Source organism: Chiloscyllium punctatum, chromosome 2 (genome assembly GCF_047496795.1).
Source record: "Chiloscyllium punctatum isolate Juve2018m chromosome 2, sChiPun1.3, whole genome shotgun sequence".
NCBI lineage: Eukaryota > Metazoa > Chordata > Chondrichthyes > Orectolobiformes > Hemiscylliidae > Chiloscyllium > Chiloscyllium punctatum.
This window is the reverse complement of record NC_092740.1, coordinates 33124431-33131666: the sequence shown is the minus strand read 5'-3', so window position 1 is coordinate 33131666 and position 7236 is coordinate 33124431. Positions and strand designations below refer to the sequence as shown.

The 7236-nt window shown below is 47.8% G+C and overlaps 1 protein-coding gene across 2 annotated transcripts in view; it reads left to right on the top strand.

Annotated features, from left to right (window-relative positions):
• Positions 1 to 21: 21 nt before the first annotated feature.
• Positions 22 to 7236, top strand: part of casp3b (caspase 3, apoptosis-related cysteine peptidase b) — a 34884-nt gene continuing 27669 nt past the window's right edge. For both annotated transcript variants that reach the window (XM_072595073.1, XM_072595064.1), the window contains exons 1-2: positions 22 to 157; positions 304 to 388. The gene's annotated coding sequence lies outside the window, so the exon portion shown is untranslated. The remainder of the gene's footprint in view (positions 158 to 303; positions 389 to 7236) is intronic.

The following is a 7236-nucleotide window of genomic DNA, read 5'->3' as shown; positions in this document are numbered from 1 at the left end:
AGCACTACGCCTGCGCGAATTGGTTTGGAGGGGTGGGGTTGACGTCCCCTGTACGTTTGGAATGAGGAGCGGTTGGTGACGTTATGTTAGTGGGAGCTGGCGCTCCAGTCTGAGCCGAAGCTGCGACCGGTCCGGACGTCAAGTGAAGAAGTGAAAGGTGGGTAATTTTCTTTTAAAATTGCGTTTTGCCCGTTCAGGCTTTTGTTCGCTCCATGAATAAACAATAACTCCAACTTGCACTAACAGGGGCGGTGTTTACCCTGTACTATGTTTTTATTCTAAAGCTATCTTTCTGTGTCTCAGGTGTGGTAAATGCCACCCACTCCGACTGCCTACATTCTGATCAGCTGCAACCTCCTGTCTCCCACCGCTTTGTTGCTGTAACCTGGTAAGCTTTGCAATGTCATGAGTTTAAAGAGAATCCTGCCCGACTTTTGTTTTTATGAGGGCGCATTTGCCTAAAGTGTATAGACTACGAAAGTTGCCAGGTTGGCAGTGCAGAGTTCATGTAGTTGCTTTGCCTTCATTTGTGTATTTCCTCTGAGTTTCTCAACGTTAAAAAAAACGCTATCTTTGGGGATTCAGAACGTTTATGATTGACTTCACTTGTCTTTCTTTTAATGTTGAGAAGGCGAGCACCTGTCAGGTACGTATAGTACTGCCAGCGCCTGTTAAGATGAAACCAAAGCCATTCTCACACTCGTTTTGTTTACACAAGGAAAGCAAACGAAGTCAATCCAAAAACGTACGCTTTAAAAACAAATTGAGGCTTGCTTATCAAATTATTTTATTGGACAGTATGTTTGGTTCCATCTCTTTCTTCCCTCACCCAGTGCAAAGTAATTAAAAATAATCATTCATGTACTGAAAATTTTGCAGTTGATAATCGTTTTGAGTTTGTCCTAAATTGATACAATTTTGGGTGAGCAGAAATGATAGTAGTGTTACAAGCGCTGTCTTATTCAGTTGGGTGAAAGTGCCACACCAAGGCACAAACAAGCTTGGTAAATTAAGAGGAACCGTGACAAGTGCAATATTGAAAAAACATAGGTCCTTATGTGTAGTTATAATTTGTTTCTTATTATCAGTTTTTTTATTTTAATGATGTGATGTCAAGAAAGCACAACACCTCTATTTCTTCAGGAGGACAAGGAAAATTAGCATTTCTTTAAATACCTCTGTCAGTTTTATGCATGCATCATAGAAGGCATTCTATCTGGATGTATCACAGCGTGGTATGACAACTATTCTTTGCAGGACTGTAAGAAACTAGAATTGTGAACACAGTCCAATCCATCAAGTAAGCCAACCTTCCTTCCATTGACACCATCTATACTACTTGCTGTCTCAACAATGCAGCTAACATCATCAAATACCTCTTCTTTGCCACCCCTCATTCCAGTTATAATATCTTCCAACCACTTCTGTTGGTGAGATTGCATTATATACACCCTAATAGTGAGAGGGAAATTGAGAAACGAACTTGTAAGGGGATCTTGGCTATGTAAGAATAATAGGGTGGTTATGGTAGGGGATTTTAACTTTTCAAACATAGACTGGGACAAAGTGAGGACTGTGGATGCTGGAGATCAGAGCTTAAAAATGTGTTGCTGGAAAACCGTAGCGGGTCAGGCAGCATCAAAGGAGTAGAATCGTCGTTTTGGGCATTAGCCCTTCAGGAATGAGGAGGGTGTGCCAAGCAGGCTAAGATAAAAGGTAGGGAGGAGGGACTTGGGGGAGTGGCGTTGGGAATGCGATAGGTGGAAGGAGGTTAAGGTGAGGGTGATAGGCTGGAGAGGGGTTGGGGTTGGAGAGGTCGGGAAGAAGATTGTAGGTCAAGAAGGTGGTGCTGAATCTGAGGGTTGGGACTGAGAAAAGGTGGGGGGGAGGGGAAATGAGAAAGCTGGAGAAATCTGCATTCAACCCTTGTGGTTGGAGGGTTCCTAGGCGGAAGATGAGGTGCTCTTCCTTCAGGCGTCGTGTTGCCATGGTCTGGCAATGGAGGTGGCCAAGGACCTGCATGTCCTTTGTGGAGTGGGAGGGGGAGTTGAAGTGTTCAGCCAGAGGGCAGTTGGGTTGGTTGGTGCGGGTGTCCCAGAGGTGTTCTCTGAAACGTTCCACAAGTAGGCGGCCTGTCTCCCCAATGTATAGGAGGCCACGTCGGGTGCAGCGGATGCAGTAAATGATGTGTGTGGAGGTGCAGGTGAGTTTCTGACGGACATGGAAGGATCCCTTGGGCCTTGGGAAGTGAGGGGGGAGGTTTGGGCGCAAGCTTTGCATTTCTTGTGGTTGCAGGGGAAGGTGCCGGGAGTGGAGGTTGGGTTGGTGGGGGATGCGTGGATCTGATGGGGGAGTCGCGGAGGGAGTGGTCTTTCCGGAACGCTGATAGGGGTGGGGAGGGAAATATATCCTTGGTGGTGGGGTCTGTTTGGAGGTGGTGGAAATGATGAAGGGTGATACGATGTATCTGGAGGTTGGTGGGGTGGTAAGTGAGGACCAGTGGGGTTCTGTCCTGGTGGCGATTGGAAGTGCGGGGTTCAAGGGCAGAGGAGCGGGAAGTGGAGAAGATGTGGTGGAGAGCATCGTCAACCACGTCTGAGGGGAAATTGCGGTCTTTGAAGAAGGAGGCCATCTGGGTTGTTTGGTATTGGAATTGGTCCTCCTGGGAGCAGATGTGGCGAAGGCGAAGGAGTTGGGAATATGTGATGGTGTTTTTACAGGGGGCAGGGTGGGAGGAGGTGTAATCTAGGTAGCTGTGGCAGTCAGTCGGTTTATAGTAAACATCAGTGTAGAGTCGGTCGTCCGAGATTAGAAATGGAGAGGTCTAGGAAGGGGAGGGAGGAGTCTGAGATGGTCCAGGTAAATTTGAGGTTGGGATGGAAGGTGTTAGTAAAGTGGATGAATTGTTCAACCTCCTCGTGGGAGCACGAGGCAGCGCCGATACAGTCATCGATGTAGCTGTTGAAAAGGTGGGGGGTGGTGCCCGCATAGCTGCGGAAGTTGGATATGTGGAACAGTCCAATGAAGAGGCAGGCATAGCTGGGGCCCATGCGGTTGCCCATGGCTACCTTTTTGTTTGGAGGAAGTGGGAGGATTGGGAAGAGAAGTTCTTCAGAGTGAGGACCAGTTCAGTCAGTCGAAGAAGAGTGTCAGTGGAAGGGTACTGGTTGGGTCGGTGGGAAAGGAAGAGGCGGAAGGTTTTGAGGCCTTCGTGATGGGGGATGGAGGTGTATAGGGACTGGATGTCCATGGTGAAGATAAGGTGTTGGGGGCCGGGGAAGCGAAAATCGTGGAGGGCGTGGGTGGTGTCCCGAACCTAGGTGGGGAGTTCTTGGACTAAGGGGGACAGGACCGTGTCAAGGTATGCAGAAATGAGTTCGGTGGGGCAGGAGCAGGCTGAGACAATGGGTCGGCCGGGGCAGTCAGGTTTGTGGATTTTGGGCAGGAGGTAGAAACGGGCGGTGCGGGGTTGTGGAACTGAAGTTGGAGGCGGTGGATGGGAGATCCCCTGAGGGGGATGAGGTTATGGATGGTCTGGGAGATGATGGTTTGGTGGTGGGAGGTGGGGTCATGGTCAAGGGGGCAGTAGGAGGAGGTGTCCGTGAGCTGGCGTTTAGCCTCAGCAATATAAAGATTGGTGTGCCAAACTACCACCGCGCCTCCCTTGTCTGCTGGTTTCATGGTGAGGTTGGGGTTGGAGCGGAGGAAGTGGAGGCCTCTTGCCCGCCCTCGATCTCTTCATAACCAACTGCTGCTGCGACATTGACCGCCTCAACCTGTCCACCCCTCTAAATCACCCACTCCAACCTCTCACCCTCGCAACATGCAGCCCCCCACTTCCTCTGCTTCCCTAGCCCCCAACGCCTTATCTTCACCATGGACATCCAGTCCCTATACACCTCCATCCGCCATACCAGGGCCTCCAATCCTCCGTTTCTTCCTCTCCCGACGTCCCCAACAGTATCCTTCCACCGACACTCATTCGTTTGGCCGAACTGGTCCTCGCCCTTACTAATTTTTCCTTTCAATCCTCCCACTTCCTCCAGAACAAAAAGGTAGCCATGGGCACCTGTATGGGCCCCAGCTATGCCTGTCTCTTTGGCTACATAGAACAGTCCATCTTCCATAATTACACCGGTACCACTCCCCACCTCTTCCTCTGCTACATTGATTACTGCATTGGCACCACCTCGTGCTCCCGCAAGGAGGTTGAGCAATTCATCAACTTCACCACATTCCACCCTGACCTTAAATTTACCTGGACCATCTCTGACACCTCCCTCCCCTTCCTGGACCTCCATCTCCATTAATGACGACCGACTTGACACCGATGTTTTTTACAAACCCACCGGCTCCCACAGCTACCTGGATTGCACCTCTTCCCACCCTACCTCCTGCAAAAATGCCATCCCGTATTCCCAATTCCTCTGCCATATCTGCTCCCAGGAGGACCACTTCCACCACATAACACACCAGATGGCCTCCTTCTTTAGAGACCGCAGTTTCCCTTCCCACGTGGTTAAAGATGTCCTCCAACACATCTCGTCCATATCCCGCACCTCCGCCCTCAGACCCCACCCCTCCAACCGTAACAAGGACAGAACGCTTCTGGTGCTCACCTTCCACTCTACCAGCCTTCGCATAAACCAAAGCATCTGCTGACATTTCCGCCACCTCCAAACAGACCCCACCACCAGGGATATATTTCGCTCCCCACCCCCTTTCCGCCTTCCACAAAGACCGTTCCCTCTGTGACTACCTGGTCAGGTCCAGGCCCCTCTACAACCCACCCTCCCGTCCTGGCACCTTCCCCTACCACCGCAGGAATTGCAAAACCTGTGCCCACACCTCCTCCCTCACCTCTATCCAAGGCCCTAAAGGAGCCTTCCACATCCATCAAAGTTTTACCTGCACATCCACCAATAGCGTTTGTTGTATCCCCGTTGCTCCCGATGCGGTCTCCTCTACATTGGGGAGACTGGACGCTTCCTAGCAGAGCGCTTTAGGGAACATCTCTGGGACACCCGCACCAATCAACCACACCGCCCTGTGGCCCAACATTTCAACTCCCCCTCCCACTCTGCCGAGGACATGGAGGTCCTGGGCCTCCTACACTGCTGCTCCCTCACCACCTAACACATGGAGGAACAACGCCTCACCTTCTGCCTCGGAACACTTCAACCCCAGGGCATCAATGTGGACTTCAACAGTTTCCTCATTTCCTCTTCCCCCACCCCACCTCAGTTCCAAACCTCCAGCTCAGCACTGTCCCCATGACCTGTCCTACCTGCCTATCTTTTCCACCTATCCACTCCACCCTCCTCCCTGACCTATCACCTTCATCCCCTCCCCCACTCACCTGTTGTACTCTATGCTACCTTCTCCTCACCCCTACCCTCCTCTCCTTTATCTCTCCACCCTTCAGGCACTCCGCCTGAATTCCTGATGAAGGGCTTTTGCCCGAAACGTCGATTTTACTGCTCCTCTGATGCTGCCTGAACTGCTGTGCTTTTCCAGCACCACTAATTCAGATTACGTTTATTCCCCATCCTTGTCTTGGCAAGGAGGTGGTGACGAGCCATCGTCCTGAACTACTACAGATCGTGTGTTGGTGCTTCTACAGTGTTGAGATGAAGGGAGTACCAGGGGTTTAACCCAGTGATAATGAAAGAATGGTGCGAGATTTGGATGGGGCCTTCCAAGCAATGGTATTCACACACATCTTCCTTTGTGCTTTGTAATGGTAGATATTGTGGATTTGCAGGTGTTGTTTAAGAACTCCTTGATGAGTTTCATAAGTGCTTGTAGATAGCACACATTACTGCTATTGTTCCTTGGTGGTGGGGGATTGAATGTGTTAGATATATACTGCTAGTCAAGCAGACTGTTTTGTCCTGGAGTCTGTTAACCCTCTTGAGTGTTAGAGTGCTGTAAACATCTAGGCAAGTGGGGAGTATTTCATAAATACTTGATATTGTGCCTTGTAGACTGGCAATGGGAAGTCAGGAGTTGAGGCAATCACTGTAGATTTGCAATGTTCTTGTTCCTTGTATGTTCTTATATGATCATTTTAACTATGATGAAGGAGACATGAACGATGCTGTGTATTGTACAATCATCCCAACTTTTAGTGCGCACTGGTGACTGAAGGTATTTTGTGCTTTGAAATATTTGATTCTATTGCAGATGCTATGTAAATACAAGTTATTGGTCTTGCTGGACATAATTAGAATCGCAGAGTTCTAAAAATGATGTTCCAACATTTAAAGTACTCTATTTTTGACTGCAGGACAATATGAAAGTGCTAGTTGATTCAGATATTCATCGGAGAAGGAGGTAAAAATGAATAATGCCATTAAAGATATTGATGAATAATGTCATTCTGTACTTGAGGTACATAAACTAAGTAGTGCTTATGAGGAAGAGTGGGATAAGACAGAAAATGGTGTGAGTTCTGTTAGATTAGAGCTCGTCATGGAACTAGTACAAGTCTCAATGGATTCAGGTGCATTCATTACATCAATACCAATGAAGTCATTTCCCATGTGGCTCTGGAAAATTGAGATTACCTCATCCTTATTGATGAAATCCCAGCTGTATAATGTCAACTAAACGCATTTTCAGCATTACCTTCCAAATCCGCAACCCCCTTGCCCTAGAAGGAAAAGGACAGTACTGTATTGCAATACAGCCACTTGTAAACTCTCTTACTCTTGTCCATACCTCCTGCGCACTGTAGCGAAGGTACCTCATCACCACCTTCTTGAGGTTAGTTAGGGATTGAAAGTAAATGCTAGTTTAGCTAATGGCACACACTTTACATGAATGAACAAATAAAAATCTCAATTTGTTAAATTGTTTTAGTACAATAACAGTTTAGGTTCCTTAAATTCCTTGATTACAGTATGCTAGTGAAAGTGAAGGCATTATTTAAACAAAAAAATAGCAGTAATGGAAAAATCAAGTTTGAATGTCAGAATTGATATGATTGGTTTATTTCTTGTCATGTGTACTGAGGTACAGTGAAAAGATTTATTTATGAGCAGTATAGGCAGATCATAGTGCAGGTTGTTCTGTTGTAATATGCGTTTCATTAACATAAATTTGCTGTAACATGATTGAATTGGGGGCACTTTCTAAAGCTCAAACTTTTGAAACTTATGTTGACTATAATGTAATTACACTACCAACACTTTAATTGCTGCTTCAAAAGAGCGATTTTTCTATAATGCTCTG